General features: G+C 35.8%; 1 protein-coding gene across 1 annotated transcript in view; it reads left to right on the plus strand.

Annotated features, from left to right (window-relative positions):
* The window catches only part of ANO10 (anoctamin 10), a gene marked incomplete at its 5' end in the record, with an annotated part of 125021 nt that overhangs the window by 43003 nt on the left and 65744 nt on the right, over positions 1-16274 (plus strand). The gene's annotated exons all lie outside the window — the stretch shown is intronic.

Here is a 16274-nt window from a genome sequence, read left to right on the forward strand (position 1 = left end):
GTGAAGGGAGATGATAAATAACTGCAGTGGAGCATTATTCCTCTTCAGCTATTACTCTGAAATAAATTATGTTCCTGTGTTTTTCTGTTGTTGCCAGTAACAACATAAGCATATCAGTTAATGAGGAGTCTTTATGCAATCTTGGTTTGGTTTTGAAAGGAAAAATCCATGTTACAGTGTTAGAAACAATAAACTGCCTTTTGGAATCCTAGATCATTACTCTACTTGCTCCTGGGGTCTCCGTAGCATGTAGTGAAATGTAAGGCAAGAAAACATGTGGCTGTCTTGGGCTTGCAGTAAAGAGAGAGGACTGGATCTGTATTACATGGTATTGCTAGGGCTTTGCAGAGAGTGCTATAAAATATTTTTTAGTTGGAAACATGGTGACCTTCTGCAAGGTCTGGAAGGTGACACTGATACTGCTAAAACATGCTGAGATAAATACATTGAAATTAATTCCAAAAAGAAATCTTCAATCTCTTATTCAGCTACCTAAAATACATTTTCTTTTAGGATAGGTACAAATGTTAAATAGAGATTTATGGTACTGTCATATTTAAACTGAAAATTTCTAACTTTAGAGTCGCTGCCTTCCTTGTGGACAGCCCTAAAATAAATTTAATGCTTGGCTATTCTTATCAAACCTCTTTTTAAAATAATAACTCCCTCTAATTTTGCTTCATGATTTTTGTTGAACTTCTGAGTTGGACTTCCAGCCCCTCTCTACTTTCCTTCCTCCCTCTGTTCCCCAAGTGACAACTGCCTTTGTTTTTGTGGCTATTTCTGTATACAGTGCTTGTATATCTTAGTCTTCATACCTTACCTTATCTGACGCACAAGCTTGCTTTCCTTAAATCCACAGAGGGCAATTATATATACTGCTTTCTTAGATTATTCTGGTTAATGCTTGCTCAATGTAGAATGTTACAAGAAGGGATCTGGTAGTTAATGGGACTCTGCAACAGCAATGCTGGCTATTCCTGTCCCTTGCCTAAAATTCCTGTAATACTGCCACAGTCCTGGCTGAGTGTCTAGTGAAAAATAACGGAGAATGGGATTTTTGGAGCTGTAAAGTATCAATATGGTAAAGGATTAACTAGTGCTGTCCGTGATGAATAGCAAAAAGGAACAAGGCCTTATAGAGTGGCATAACTTACTGCTTTAGAGTGCATTAATTACCTTTTGGGGCAAATATACTACTATTGTACAGACTTGCCACACTATATATTTACAAGTGTGACATAATTCAGGGTACTCATGCGGACTTCTGAAAAGCTCTTCTTTGTATATGTGTGACTTTTCAGTGGATGCTTTTTGCTTCAGAACTGTATTACCTTTTTTCTTTAGAAGCTAAAAATTAAGATCTGAATGATATCTTTATGGCATCTGTTGCTCAAGTAAACAGGCACGGGGTATCAGGCAGAGACCCTTGTGTGATACCTGGAGGAACAGAGAACAGCGTGACTTGTTTGGTGTCTGTGTTTTGTGAATGATGCAGGGGACAGTCTCTAAAAATTGCTCACTGTCCAAGCTACAAGTGGAATAGTTAAGTAATAGTTTTCACTAATAAGAAACTGGGAATTTGTTATTTCATTGTTTCTTTCTTTTTTAAATAGAAAAATAGCTTTTTGATTTCCTTGTCTACTTGGTGTTCTGTGTTCTGACATCACTATTTGGGTTTTTGTTTTGAAAAAAGGACTAGCCAGGCAGAAAGCTGAATGAAATTAAAGACATTTGATTGTTTTAATTTGTGGGAGTGTTTATATGCTTCTTACATAAGACAGCCTGCACTGTCAGCCTGGAAGTTTTCTACCTTTAAGATGTATCTGCTCCATACTATGAATCTGCTGAATTGACAGATGTGGATTCTTTAGTTTAATTTATTTTACCAAAACAGCAATAAAACTTGAGTTTCAGTAATTATAAATGCAATTTAAACTTTATTCTGTGTGTTGGAATGATGCTTTCTTGGGCTTCACATGAGTTTTTGTCTTTGCAGATGGTGATTATTTTTTGCTTTAACTGTCTATGCATTAATTAAAGAAAAATTAAGAAAACAATTTATTGCAAGATGGGTATCTTTAGCATGAGGTCAACTGATTTAATATTCTTGTTTAAATATGCTACAGTGCTTATTAAAATATAAATGAATTTGGCATAAGAGCTAACTTATGCCTTATTAAGAACTGCATGGCTAGTTTACAGCTAAGTATGATTGCTTCGTCCTGTTTAAGAAGATTATCTTCTTTCTGTTTTTAAAACTGTAGCATCTTTCCTAGCTAAAGATAGAAGGAGGACAATTTAAACTCCTGATGAGATAGTGTAAGGGCTGTTTGGGAGCTTAATAGAAATTTAGTTGATTTTAATTAAAAGTCAATAGAATCAAGTGCACTTGAATGTTACTCCTTTACCATACTGATAATTTACAGATGGATCTTATTTCAATAGGAAAAAGTGACTAATGGACGTGACAAGAACTTAATGGATTTTTTTTTTTAATGGATTGTGCTCTGCTTTCAGAAGCAGACCAGCACTGACCCTGTCAATCTTTGTAAAGATCCAAGCATCTGTCACACACACACACGCACACGCACACACACACACACACAAATACAGTTACTGTGATTTAAAATCTGAATGTTTACCCTTAGCAGTTGATAAAGGAACTATTGAATAGTTGTTCCTATTCTAAATTTACGAAATGCTGGGAGTTAAAATGAGTGTGCTGAGTGAACATGCTTGGATAGCTTCATTCATGTGTGGTGTTGGAAGGCTCTCCCTATGGCTTATGCCTGAGAGGTGGTAATCACTGCATCACCCAGCAAGACACTAAAAATTGCATATATTCATCATTTCTGCACAGTGCTGCTTTTGGTGAGTTCCTACATATTTCTGTCGCAAATAAGTTTATGTTATAGTTAAACAGGATGTTTAAAGATAGATAATAGGTAAGAAGTTTGGAAAAGGCAAATATGTAAATCAGAATTATATATTTAGTGGAATCATCTGTGTCATGCATCCATTTTTGTTACTATTTATTTATTATTATGTAGGAATTTAAGGAAGTTATCCATAGGAAGGTTCAGCTAAGGTTTTGTGGTAAGTTTTAAAGAAGGAATGGAGAGTGTGGACAAATGTATGGATTGCTCCATGTGAAAATAGGGTCCTTCAACAGAGGAAACCTTAGTTTTGATCGATATGTAGAGATGAGACTTTTGAGACACATGGATTTTTATTTCTGAACAATTCTGCAGTGCTATGTAACATTTAAAGTATAGTTGAGCAGCTAAATGAAATGCCCTTGCTTTTATTTTCCTAGACTTTGGTAGCTAATAAAATGTAATAGAGGATGTTGGTTGGTGGAAGGTGCTGAAAAAAGGTGCTGCTGCAGGAAGTCCCAAATTTTATTTGAAATTGATGTTGGTAGAGGCAACAACTCCCTGTTTTGTGTCTGACTGTTAAACTGGGTTTGGTTTTTTTGTAACACTGGTAATGCTTATGCCAGATCTTAGGAACCCCATATGTAAGTTCATGGCTTAGAAGAGAGGATAAATGGTTCCTAGAAAATCTAGATCCATACCAAGACCTTTGTACTGCCTGCAGAAACCAAAGATGCACTAGAGTGTGCACAGTAGTTAAACTGGTCAAGAGAAAGCAATTAATTAAAAGATCTTGTTTATCAAAATAAGTGAAATTCCACATCCAGTTGGTGATTTCTTGGAAGGATATGGTACGGAAAATACCAGAGCCTTATGTTCTGTGACTTCAGTGCATCTTTACAATGCACTGCTAATCCAGATAGTCCAGGGCAAACTGTTTGGGTTATGTAGCAAGTAATTTATACATGTGTTAGATTGATTTCTTGCGTTGCTAGTAGTTACATTTTATGAAATGGTAGTAAAACCACCAAAAATTTTTGAAGGATGGAATTAATGAACATATGGAAAATACTTGCAAGAAAAAAACTGAACAGATATCTTACAACTTTTTATAGCTGTCTAAGAAAATGAGACTGAATTCTAATCCAGATGGAAAAGTAATAACAAGTCTATTTAAATAGTGCATAATGATTACATACGCTAACCTCTGGAAATTTGCAATAAAAGTATCTCCAAAGGACTGAGCAGTTCCAGATGTTAAATCATTTTGTGCATGTCTCCTTTCCTTGTCACTGTCATTTCTATGACTGATCTATTCTATAAACATGGTCTTGAGTTTGGAGAGAAGTATAGATAAGGAATAGCACAGAATGTCATGAACCTGAAACTGGAGCACTCCACAGTGTCCAGGGTGAGAGACTTTTCCCTATGGCTTAATTTTCTTACTGGGCAATTATCTTTGCTTACCTCATAGGGATACTCTGACACTTCATATATCAAATACTTCTAAGATGTTTGAATGATCCTCCTTCCACTAAACCAAGAAGAATGGAAGAGAAAGGATAAGGCTATTCTTGTATTAATTGTTTACTCCCATGAAGGTGGTTGCTAGTTACTTTCATGTTCTCAAACTAAACATGGCAAGCCCTTCACAGTTGTGTAATGCCACTTTTTAATATAGAATAGAATGGATGACTCAAAGTTATCACCCACTTCTGAAAGGAAAAGATGGCTGAATTTCCCATAGGCATTTTAAGAAGGGTCCTGGGTGGCTTTATGCAGATTCCAAGTCTTTCACAAAAAGTTTCTACCTACAGAATAAGCTGTTCATGGAAGCAACATTTGAAAATTATGGTTTTCATTCATAGATGTTTTATTTCCTATTCTTGATTGCTGTCAGGATCTTCAATTCATCTATGACAACAGAGTCACATTTCTCAAGTTAGAAATAAAATACCTTCACCAATTATAGCTGCATGCAATACCACCTGAATTCTGGTAGGGAGTTCCAGTCTTTTCATTTTTCTTTTTTTCCTGTCTGATTGCATATTGAGCCACACTTCTGTATGTTTCACGAGTTGCTCTCATTCCAAAGTAGGGAGACGTCAGCATCCTTTTGTTCTTATTGGTTACATTTCCATTATTTTGGTTCTCACGTCTCTTAAGCATCTAGCTTGACCTTCTTGATAGTTGATCCTAGAATGGGAGTTTATCACTTCCCTTAATTTGGGAACTGACAAGAGAAAGTATGTCTTGTTAATTTCATGTCCTTAAAAGCATCCTAGGTGCTTATCTACTCATGTTTTCCTCCTCCTTGAAAACATCCTTTATTGTGTATTTTACTAACAGAAGTTCAGAAGAATATTGAGAAATGTCAGATCCCTTTGCTTGTTAAAATGACTTTAGGGTACACCTGAATATTTATCATACAGCAGCATATTAAGGGCATTAAGCTATATGATATGTTAATTGTTTTCTTATGTTAGCCCCCTTAAACCTCACATACACAATCCTTGATTTTATTTTTTTGGGGGGTGTATGTTAATGTTATATGAACAGGTGGAATTTGAATTTAGACTATTTTCTAAGCCCCTCCAAGGTAATTTCATCTTACAAGGGCTATATGATATCTACTGGAGATTGAAATCTTGAATGATTGGATAAATTTGTTTTCCTTTCTTACTTTTTCTTGGTATTCAGCCCCTCAGTAAAAGGTGGCTACTCATGCTCAACTTCACAGTTCATCATATGAAGTGTTTTATCTTCTGTATGAGTGCTCTCTGCAGATTTGATGTCCTTTGAAGTTGTTCTTCTCAAATGCGTTAAGAAGCTTGGTTCCTTTTGGGGGATGATAAGCAGAAACAAAACTGGACAATAGAAAAAATCCCACTACTTCCATTACTCAACAACTGCCTATTTCAAAATAAATCTCTGAAATGTTGCTGTTGGGTGCTACAACATTCTTGAGATTTAACTGAAAAGATGCTTCATCTGAAGAACTGGCTCGTCCCAAATTGGTACTGCACAGGGTCAGCTGCTTTTCCTCTCTAAACTGCAAAAAAATTTCTGCATCATCTGGCTTAATTTGTGATAACAGGATTGCGAGGTCCTGTATCTTATTGAAAAACTGATTATAAAACATAAGTGAAATATTACACTTGGAGGCATTTAATAGGAGAGCCTCTGAATTCTTGGACTGCTTGTTCATTCTGCTACTATCCCAGTGGTTCCTTTCTACTGCCATCATTTTTAGTCTGTTCTCACTGCTTCCCATCTCAAAGAAAAGACAGTTCATGTCAGTGTTAATTAGCTGATTTATGTGTCTTTGAAATGTAAGCAGTCTGGTTCCTAGTTTTTTTTTATTATTCTTTTTATGGTTCTTTTATGGTTTATTTTATTATTATTTTTATGGTTCTTAACTTTTTTATTCTTCACTTTGAAGTAAAGAAAACACAGGATTTATTACATTTGGCTAATTCTTTAGTTAATATTGACAGGCTAATCTGTTGACACTTTTAGCTCATAAAATGAAGGAAAGTTCCTTTGCTACTACAGTAAAATTACAAACATAAAACAGGAAAAACATTCCTGAAAAAAGAAATTATGCAGCTTTGTAGTTTTGATTTTCTATTGCTGCTGTTTGTAGAGCATATGTAGTGAATGAGTATGAACCAGTATTTGGTATGTTGACATAATGGAGTTACAGTAGATTTCAAGTAAGTTAGAAGTAAAATGAGATTACTGGAAAGGAAATTGAATAATCAGTGTTTTTCTTGGTTTAGTCCTTTGGGACTCAATTTCATGTGCAACGCAACCTCTTAAATCTGACTTTCAGCTAAACAGAAATTCAATGTGTATATGGTACACAGATGAACGCTTTACTGGACATTTTTCAAAATGTCAGTTCAAGTTCTGCTAAAGAAGATGTTAACTTGTTGAGTTACTCTTGTTGGTTTAAAATTGATTCTTTGCCTTATGTTGGTCAGCTTCTGTAGAATATTTTGTACGAACATTGTTTATAAAGCAGCCTAAAACTTAATGATTTGAACTATTTATCACATTATAAACAGGGTAGACTATAAGATTAGTGATAATAAGAACATCTTACATGATATCAGGTTTCCTTTAGAAGCTACAAGATTGCCGAATGACATTTGCAGCTGTGAAAGTAAAATGCATGAGGGTATAGGTGTACCTTGAAAATGGGTATTTTGCATAGAATGCTTTATGCACATAAGAAATTATTGTTCAGGTAGCTGTGGTTTATTTGTGTTGAATATTCCTAAAGTTGCCAGGTTTTAAAGCCAGAAAACCACTGAAGTTAGCTTACCACTGGTATGACTTCCATCATATGTTTTCAGTTCTTCCTTTTTAAAAATTTGAGCTTGTGGTATATTTTCTTCCTAAAAAAAAAAAAAAAAAAAAAATGCTGAAAATTATGCATTCTTGTAAACCAGTTGCAGAAATTGTGAACCGTGATACTTTGTTTCAAGCATAAATCATCCTTGCCATTTAAGACAAGGAAAATCACCTATTTTGCATTTGACTTCAATTTCTTGTCATTCATTCTTCTTTGCCTCCTTAAGTTTAGGACCCTTCTGTTGCTTTTGATGTCTTATTTGCATACTTTGATCAAATTACCCTTTAACTTTTTTCTTGGCAAATAAAGACTTCTTTACTCTGTCACTGTGATTCTTCAATCATTCATATGGTTATTTTTCTGTGAGCTTTTCCCATTTTTCAGCATTGTTCTTATAAAATCAGGGAATCATAGAATGGTTTAGAATCATAGAATAGAATCATAGAATTGTCTAGGTTGGAAGAGACCCTTGGGATCATCAAGTCCAACCATCTACCCTACTCTACAAAGTTCTCCCCTACGCCATATCCCCCAACACCACATCTAAATGTCTATTAGGTTGGAAGGGACCTTGAAGATCATCTAGTTCCAACCTATCTTGGTTGGAACTAAATGATCTTGGTTGTATGCAGTCAATGAAGAGATGTAGTACCTTTGCATCTGCACCTTGGTTTCTTCACAATTTATCACTACTTAGGCACCATAGTTTTTTTCCAGAAATTATTTCACTTTTCCAAATCATCAACAGCTGAAGATTCTGATCAGTGCTGAATGGTTATAAGACAGTTCATGTGCTGCTGCAGGAAAGGTACAACCGTACTAGGATGGTATCCTTGAGCTCTATCGTGTCTCATTTTTAAGCCTGTTTAATTTATATAATGGCCGTGTGTGTGTTTAATCAAAATGTTGTGTAAAATCAAGTCACATGTTTTCAGAAGCTGTAAGTAAACTACATCAAAATTGTTGCTTTTTATCAACCAAGTTTTATAATGTCCTCAAGAACCAATATCCACTTAATGTGATGCATTTTCTGCTAATGTAAGTTGATTGGCACTAATTGTTGATTGTTAGTGGTGACAAGAATTTATGACTCGTGCATAAAACAGGCGGTGACGGTGTAAACCTGTGTCGTGCTCTGTGTCTGTATATAAAATCTTTCTTGGGGTAGTTTTATTTGTGTACTCATTCTTTCTGATCTTTTCTAGTTAGCATGGTGTGTCATAAAAACAAACGGATTACTCAGGAACGAAGACATTCAGGAAACTTAGCTGTGATTGTAAATACATGAAAAACAAAACGGTTCTGTTGCAGAAACAAGACCTGGCCTAATAGTAGAGACCACCATAATAGAGATGTCTTCTCATCGTTCCTTTTGGGATTCGTGACTTTGCATACAAGGGGGCTCTGAGATTGGGTGTGGCACATGGAGTGGACTTCTTTATTATCTGTAGGTACTTACTGTTGTGATGGCTGCACCCAGTATACTTCTATAAGTATAATATAACTGTGCTTTCCAGTGACTGTAGGACCCTTAAAAATTACTGATGTAGTTATTGAATGCAGAGTACTGTTGACAAGTAGTCCTTGATTTCAGTTCAAAGAGTTCAGCCTCTTCTAATATGTCATTGTATAATCTATGGCGTTTTTGTGTATTGTAATTTTGTATTTTGTATTAACTTGGAAAGATGCGAAAAACAAGACTACATTTGTATTGAAGTGGATTATTAGAAAGTCAATAGAAACACAACAAAAACTGAAATGGCTGGAATTTGTCACCATAAATTTATCCATCGTTGAGATACTCATGTTTTTTCAGGAGCAATTGAGACAACTATACTGGGGTGTGGGGCAGGGAAAGCTTACCACGAAGCTCCAGGAAGAAAGCAAAAAGCCCAAGATAGTTTTATCACTGGCGACTACCAGAATGCTCACAGCATCAATGCACCATAGTTTTGATACTCTATTTCTGTTACATGCTAATTTTTTTTTTTTCAGTTTAGTTTAAGGTCAACGCACTACAAGAACACCTTGTTTATGGATGTGAAACCATGTCCTTTGGCTATGAATTAAATAAGTGTCTTTGTAATATACAGGTAAATTGTAGATTGGCTTTTCAACTTGTGTTTAAAAGAAGGAAAAAAAGGATTATTTTTCCGTTTCTTAAAAGAAATAGCTTAACCCCTTTTCCTTTGTTGCATGATGGGGTTTTTCAGTATCAGGTGTATGTGCCAACATAATCAAATTCCTAGAAGTGCAACAGGCATCTCAACATTGTTCAGAAGCTCTTAGATAGCACTTTAAAACTACTAAAAATTTTAGAACTACTTTAATGGGCAACTTCTCAGGGAAGTTACTGTTTGTATATTCTATGGTAGCTATGTTTGCTATCGGTTTCTTTCACTATGTTTTTTCACTACAATTTCTTGTTAAAAAGATAACAAATATGACATTGTCTATAGTTCAATTTATTCTGTGCACACAAAGGAGGACTGTCTGGAGGTAATTATTCAGTGTCCCAGTAGGCTCAGAAACCTTGGACTAGTCTCTTTTATGACAGTGAGATCAATGCTGCTGTTAAAGCTGCCGAGTGTGTTTAGGCTATAATGATGTTTGCACCATTATTTACCAAAGGAATTCCAGAAACAGACTGTATGAGGTATTATTTGGTAAGACTATATGTTTGGGGGGTTGCTGAATTTAAGGAAAGGGAAGGGGGGAAGCACTTGTTAAATAAAATGTCTAGACTCTTGTCTGGGGGAATCAATTGGCTCTCACCTATTTGTATATTCCTAACACATATCTCTAGCATCATCATTTTTCTCAGCTGTCACTTCATGGCAAGAAAGCAGCAGCAGCAGTGTCTTAGACATGGCATTTATAACTACTGGAGCAGCAAAACAAAACAAGCAGTCATTCCCTATTGTAATGGGTTTGTTTTGCCTTTCTGAAGGAAGAAAGGGACCTTCACCTTCTTAAATATTTTTCCAAGATTAAAGTATGTAGATGCTTCTGTTCTCCTTCAGTCTGGTATGTTTTCCCTTACAATTTTACGCACACCTCACTTGCTTTGTTATTTTAAAACCTGCTGCACTGTATTATTTTCTAAAGACAGAAACTCCGTCCACACTGTTTGGTTATGCAACTCCTTTCATGACCTGCGTGGCTGCTGGTCAGACTTGATTGACAGTGTTTCCTCTTAAACATGTTAGATGTGGATGCACAAGAGGCACTCTCATAAATTTAAAGTACCTTCTGACGCCAGCCTGAAACTTTTTTTAAAAAAAATAAATAATCCCGGTAGCATTAATACCATTCATGGTCAGGGGAAGTAAAACTGAAACAGTATTTTGAAATGTGAACTTCTAAAATAGTTTTGGGTGACTGACACCTGTATGCACAAATAAATTCCAAAAGAACTCAGTAGATTATATCCCGTACATGCATTTCTGTAGTTGCTTGTTCTCCCCTCTATGATGTTACAAAATGTGAAGCATCTGTAACACTTAATATTACGTAACATTCTGCTGGTTTTGGCTGGGGTAGAGTTAAATTTTTCATAGTAGCTAGTATGGGACTGTGTTTTGGATTTGTGCTGGAAACAGTGTTGAGAACCCAGGGATGTTTTAGTTGCTGCTGAGCAGTGCTTACACAGTAGTCAACAGTCTTTTCTGCTCCTCGCACTGCCCCACCAGCGAGTAGGTTGTGGTGCACAAAAAGTTGGGAGGAGACAGAGCTGGGACAGCTGACCCCAACTGACCAAAGGGCTGTTCCATACCATGGGATGGCAGGCTCAGCAATAAAACTAGGAGGACGGTTGGTGGGGGAGCTGCTGCTCGGGGATTGGCTGGGCATCGGTCAGTTGGTGATGAACAATTGTTTTAATTTGCATCACTTGTCCTTCCTGGGGTTTATTTCTCTCTCTCTCTGTTATCTTCCTTTTCATTACAATTTTTATTATTATTATTATTATTATTGTTATTATTATTATTATTATTATATGTTATTTTATTTCAATTATTAAGCTGTTCTTATCTCAACCCACAACTTTTCTCACTTTTACCCTTCCAATTCACTTTCCCCATCCCGCTGAGAGGAGAGTGAGTGAGCGAGTGGCTGTGTGGTGCTTAGTTGCCAGCTGGGGTTAAACCACGACAAACACTTCCTGTAAAGATTCATAAAGACTATTCTCTGTTAATAGCATGTCAAGGATTTATTTCCATAAAGCCCTAGTATGTATATTTACCTCTCCATTACAAAAGAATGAAGTAAAAGGAGATGGTAGATGCTAACTCTTATGAGGAGCGTTTTGATTTGCTGGTAAAGGCATGATAATGATTGTAATACAATTCTCCACTGGAATAAAAGCTCCTTTCCCTGCATCTTCCCTGAACAGAGCTCGTCTTTTCAACGAAGACTATTCCAGGAGATTGTGTTATTAGCTTTTGAATTGGTTTAAAAAAAATAAATCTTTTATGAAGAGAGGGTCATGCTTCTATGGCTCCAATAATTCTTTTATATGGTTTCACTTTCATGAGAATTTGTGAATTCTAGCTTGATTTCATCAAAGGTAAAGGTTTTCATTCTGCTACCAAAAAATATCGGTGGACTGCTGCATACCATACAGATGTTACTTATTTCAAGGATCAGGTGTAACCTGAAACATGATGAGTTTGGGATTGTGGTAGAATATCAAACACAATACAATGGAAGGATGAGAATATGTATATTAACGTAGGGTATTTTTATAGTTAGGAAATATGTCTTGGGAGGACTCTTTCTTCCTCTTCCTCTTCTTCCTCTTCCTCTTCTTCCTCTTCCTCTTCCTCTCCTTGAAATACAGAACTTCTTAGTTAGTGGACTGAGAGGGCTGAGAAGCAGTAGGTGTTGTTTGGACTATGAATGAAACATTTCCCATTTAGTGAGTGCTTAACCAGAACACCTGATCTCCTGAGTGCTGGCCATAAGTGCCTGGCTAGCTGACTTGTATTCAAATTGGTCAATGCTTCTTTTATTTAAAACAAAGATTTAAAAAACCAAAACATAAAATGGAAATGTTGTTAAGAAAATAAATAAAAAAGTCCTAATTACCCCCATTGGTGGGGTATTAATTTTTGTTTGGCTTTGCTAACCTGTATTTTTGTAAAATAGACCTAATAAATGGTGATAATAGGTATCATGTCTAATAGAGATTAGTCTTTCAGTTTCTGCTGAAGTGGGACACTGACAGTTTAACTAGCCTGAGAGCAACAGTGATTTATTTATGTGCTTCCAGAGAGAGCAAGACAGTGACTTCATGAGAGGAACAGGAGGCAAAGCTGGTAAGGCATATTTTCTAACACAAGGAAAAAGTGATACCGTTGCTTCAGGAGAGGCAGTGTCCTAGGAGCTGGCACCTGGTCATAATTAATCCCGTTAGAGAAACATATGTGGTGGAATGGAGAGTGAATTACAAAAAATAGTGTGCAAAATAATTAGGTTCTTGGTCTTCACACCTATCAAGGTTGATTTGATATACTAGTCAACCTTAGGAGTCCAGGACTCCCATCTTTCTCATTGGTTATCCCCTTCTTGGAAAGTGTCAGTCACATGAAATGGCTCACTGCTCCGGTTTCTTGAACTGAAAGGTGCAGATAATGGTTGCAAACCACCTGAATCAACAGTGTGTATTTGTGGATGGGATGTATTGTGTCAGTACGTTGTGAGCTCATGTCATAATGATTTCTCACCATCTCCTGAGAAGGTTTTAAGATGAAGGTCTGGTCTTTGCTTAATTCAGATGAGGTCATTCATTTTATCCTAACTCACCAAAAGCTACTTTGTTTTTAGTAGGATGATACCTTAGAATGAGTTGCTTGAGCACAGAGGTTGTTTTGGGTTTGTTTGTTTTTTTTTTTTACCTCCAGTGAAGGCAAGGTCAAAGCAAAGGGATTGAAGTAGCTTCTAGCTATGGTATGTAGTTCTGACTTGTGTGATATTCTTTTAATCTTTTGGGTTTGGGGGATTTTTTTTTTTTTTTTGTGATAAATCAGATCATTAATACCTGCAATTGTTTAAATAAGTAGGAAAAAGAATGCCTCTATTCTCAGATCATCTGGAAGAGGATGAAAAAGCTTTGCTGAATTCCCTGCAGATTGTCAGAATTTAAATAGAAAGCAAATGTCCCTTTAACGAAAAAGCATTAATTTACTGTTGCAAACTGGAGGAATAGCAACATTAAAATGAGCAATAGACAAAATGATTCATTCTGTAATACAGAGTCAAATAACCTGAACAACATACGTTCTTCCTTCACTCCCCGGCCACCTCCTTTTTTTTTGAAGTAGGGAAAAAAGGTTTAGACTGTACACATGTTAGTGCTCTGGTATCCAGGTTACAGTAATTTATTTACAGCTGGGTTCAGAAGTTGCTTCGCTGTCCTAAGATGGCTTCTTTTGTTAAGATTTGTCACTATCGAGGGAACATGTTTAGCTTTATCATTAAAGGGGATGTACCACATAATAAAATCTTTGAGTTGCTTGTTTCCATTAAACACTGACTTAAACACTAAAAGTCTGGGCAGCTACCTTGGAAATAATTAAGTCTTATAGCTGTATTCAAATGACAAGTTAAGCTTTCCCTCACAACATTTTTAAAGCATTAAATTGCATTTATCAAAGCAGTAAAAGGCTAGAGCAATGTATTTCTGTATACTGTGTATGTGTGCTTTTTTTGAAAGCTCTTACTAGGCTGCTGCCATAGGAGAGAGTTGATTTCTACCAAACTTTATAATAACTTTGATCTTGAAAAACTGACTGTTGTTGAGTTGTTTCTTGTTAATGGTGATGATGTAATTGGTGCGTTATTATTGATATCTGATAAATTTCCTTGCAGACACGTACTTCATACATTCATCAACATTATCTTAGAAGTTTAACAAGTAAGGGACCTTTTGAAGATGTTAAAGCAGGCAGTCTAGTACTGAAATCTTAGGAGCATCAGTAAATTTGAAAGTGAAAATATTCTATTCTGGGTTTTTTTAATTTCATTAAACCTCCTTATTAAAACACTTTATAAGCAGCACAATGAATAAGACAGAGTGCTGCACATTGCTATAGTTCCGATGAACCAAAAAGTCCATGTATGTTAGATCTGCATAGTTTCAATCTGTATATACCAGGATAATTTATTTACTTTTCTAGCCTAGAGGGGTGTTTGTTCAACACTAGTTAATTGTGGTGGATAAAACCAAAAATATTTTTCGAGATTGAGTTTATAAATTAGAGGCTTTGTATGTAGCCACTTGTGAGTTTAGATTGGGAAAAAGCTTTCATTTACAATATGGGAGCATTCTGGCTTGATCCTACAGGAAGGCTGATATTAGCTCTTTGTTTTGCATCATCTTTTTTTTGTCAAAAGAATCACAGTTATCTTTCTGGAATTACGTGTCATACTGCGTGGAGAGCCTAGAATTATTGATTGCTGTTTATTGTAGAGATTAGGACAGACAGAAAGGTGTTTACTCATTTGAAGAGTGTGCTGGTTCACTTAAGCTCCTTCTATCTCATAGGAATTCTGTCAGACTCAGATAAAGCTGTGGTTTGCTTCACTTATAGTCACTATAAACAGCATTATAACTCTGGATTTTATCATCACCTGATGGTGTGCTCATAGTCCTCTGAGAGCTACCTGTGTGTAGACAAACTGAATGTGCAGCCATAGTAAAGAGCAAGATTTTTAAGTGGGTTTGTACTTTTTAAGGGGGAGATGCCTTCTGGATATTATATCCTTGAAGCTTGCACTGACATCATATAGAATTGCTTCTATATGTCTGTGACACTTGTGTACATCTGTGACATGGGTAAGGCTGTGTTTATATTCGCTTTTCTTATGGTAGGGTAGGTAGATCTTAAAAAGAATATATCTGTTTGAGACACTGCATGGGTGAGAAAATGAGACGTTTACTTCTCTAAGCTTTACCTTGCTTTTTTTTTCTGTGCCTGTAATTGAAAACTTAACTATTTTATTAGCTTTTACTGTTTTTCATCGTACTGAAAAATGGATACTGAAGTCTTAAAGTAACCTAACTGGAATTTAGTTCTTCAATCATTTGTTAAAAGAAAAGCTGTAATGCTTTTTTTCCTCTGATGATTTAATGCAGAATTGTAGATTTATTTATTTTTTTTTCCTTTGAACTTTTCTGGCCCATGAAATCTCTCCGTTTTTTCCTCTTATTTACAAATTTTCTTTATCCATGAATCTTACATTGTAAATGATAAATAATGTCTCAATATCATATAAACTAGCTAAGAGCTGCATTTACCAAAGCAAAATATGTGTAGTGTTTCCAAATTTTGTGGAAATGGATGAGCAGGCCTGAGCCCAGAGCAGAGCCCTGAGCAGACCTGAGCCTTTGCTTTGACTGTAAGACCTTTCTTTTCCTCCTTTGTCATAGTGTCTGTCCACCAGAGCACCTGACTGGAACTACTCAAAAAGGAATTTCTGCTCTGTATAGAACTTGAATGTAGGCAACATTTTTACCTGTTACCTTCATTTTGTTCTTCTATGTTTCTTTTCACAGTTTTAGATATTTTTGTTTGAGCTCAAATACAATACATTCTTGTAAGAGAGGTCCTACTGTTGCTTTCTAGTCCAGTGTTGGTGACCTCAGTGCTCATTATCAGAAATTGAGCTGTGATGGGAAAGAGGAGTTTGGCCTAAACACACTGTCAAAATGTTTATGTTAGAAAACAATGAAATGAGAAAATGAAATACACCATTTTAAAACCATTTTACTATTTGTGTAGTAAGCTTGCTGGTTTTAATTTTGATATGAAAATTAATTTACTTCTAAATTCCAATTATTGCATTCTGCAAACAATAAATATGATGACAATGTAGAAGGAGTTTATTTTCCAGCTGAGGGGGGGGTGTGTGTGTGTTCAGTTTTATTTGCATAAGGTCTCCTAGAACACAATGAAATTTTTCTTTTTAGTGGGATCTGTGGTTGTTAGGTAAGACAGGGAGCATGAAAGGAATAATTTAATATTTCTGAAGTT

This window comes from Vanellus vanellus (genome assembly GCF_965231255.1).
Source record: "Vanellus vanellus genome assembly, chromosome: 2".
NCBI classification, from domain to species: Eukaryota; Metazoa; Chordata; class Aves; order Charadriiformes; family Charadriidae; genus Vanellus; species Vanellus vanellus.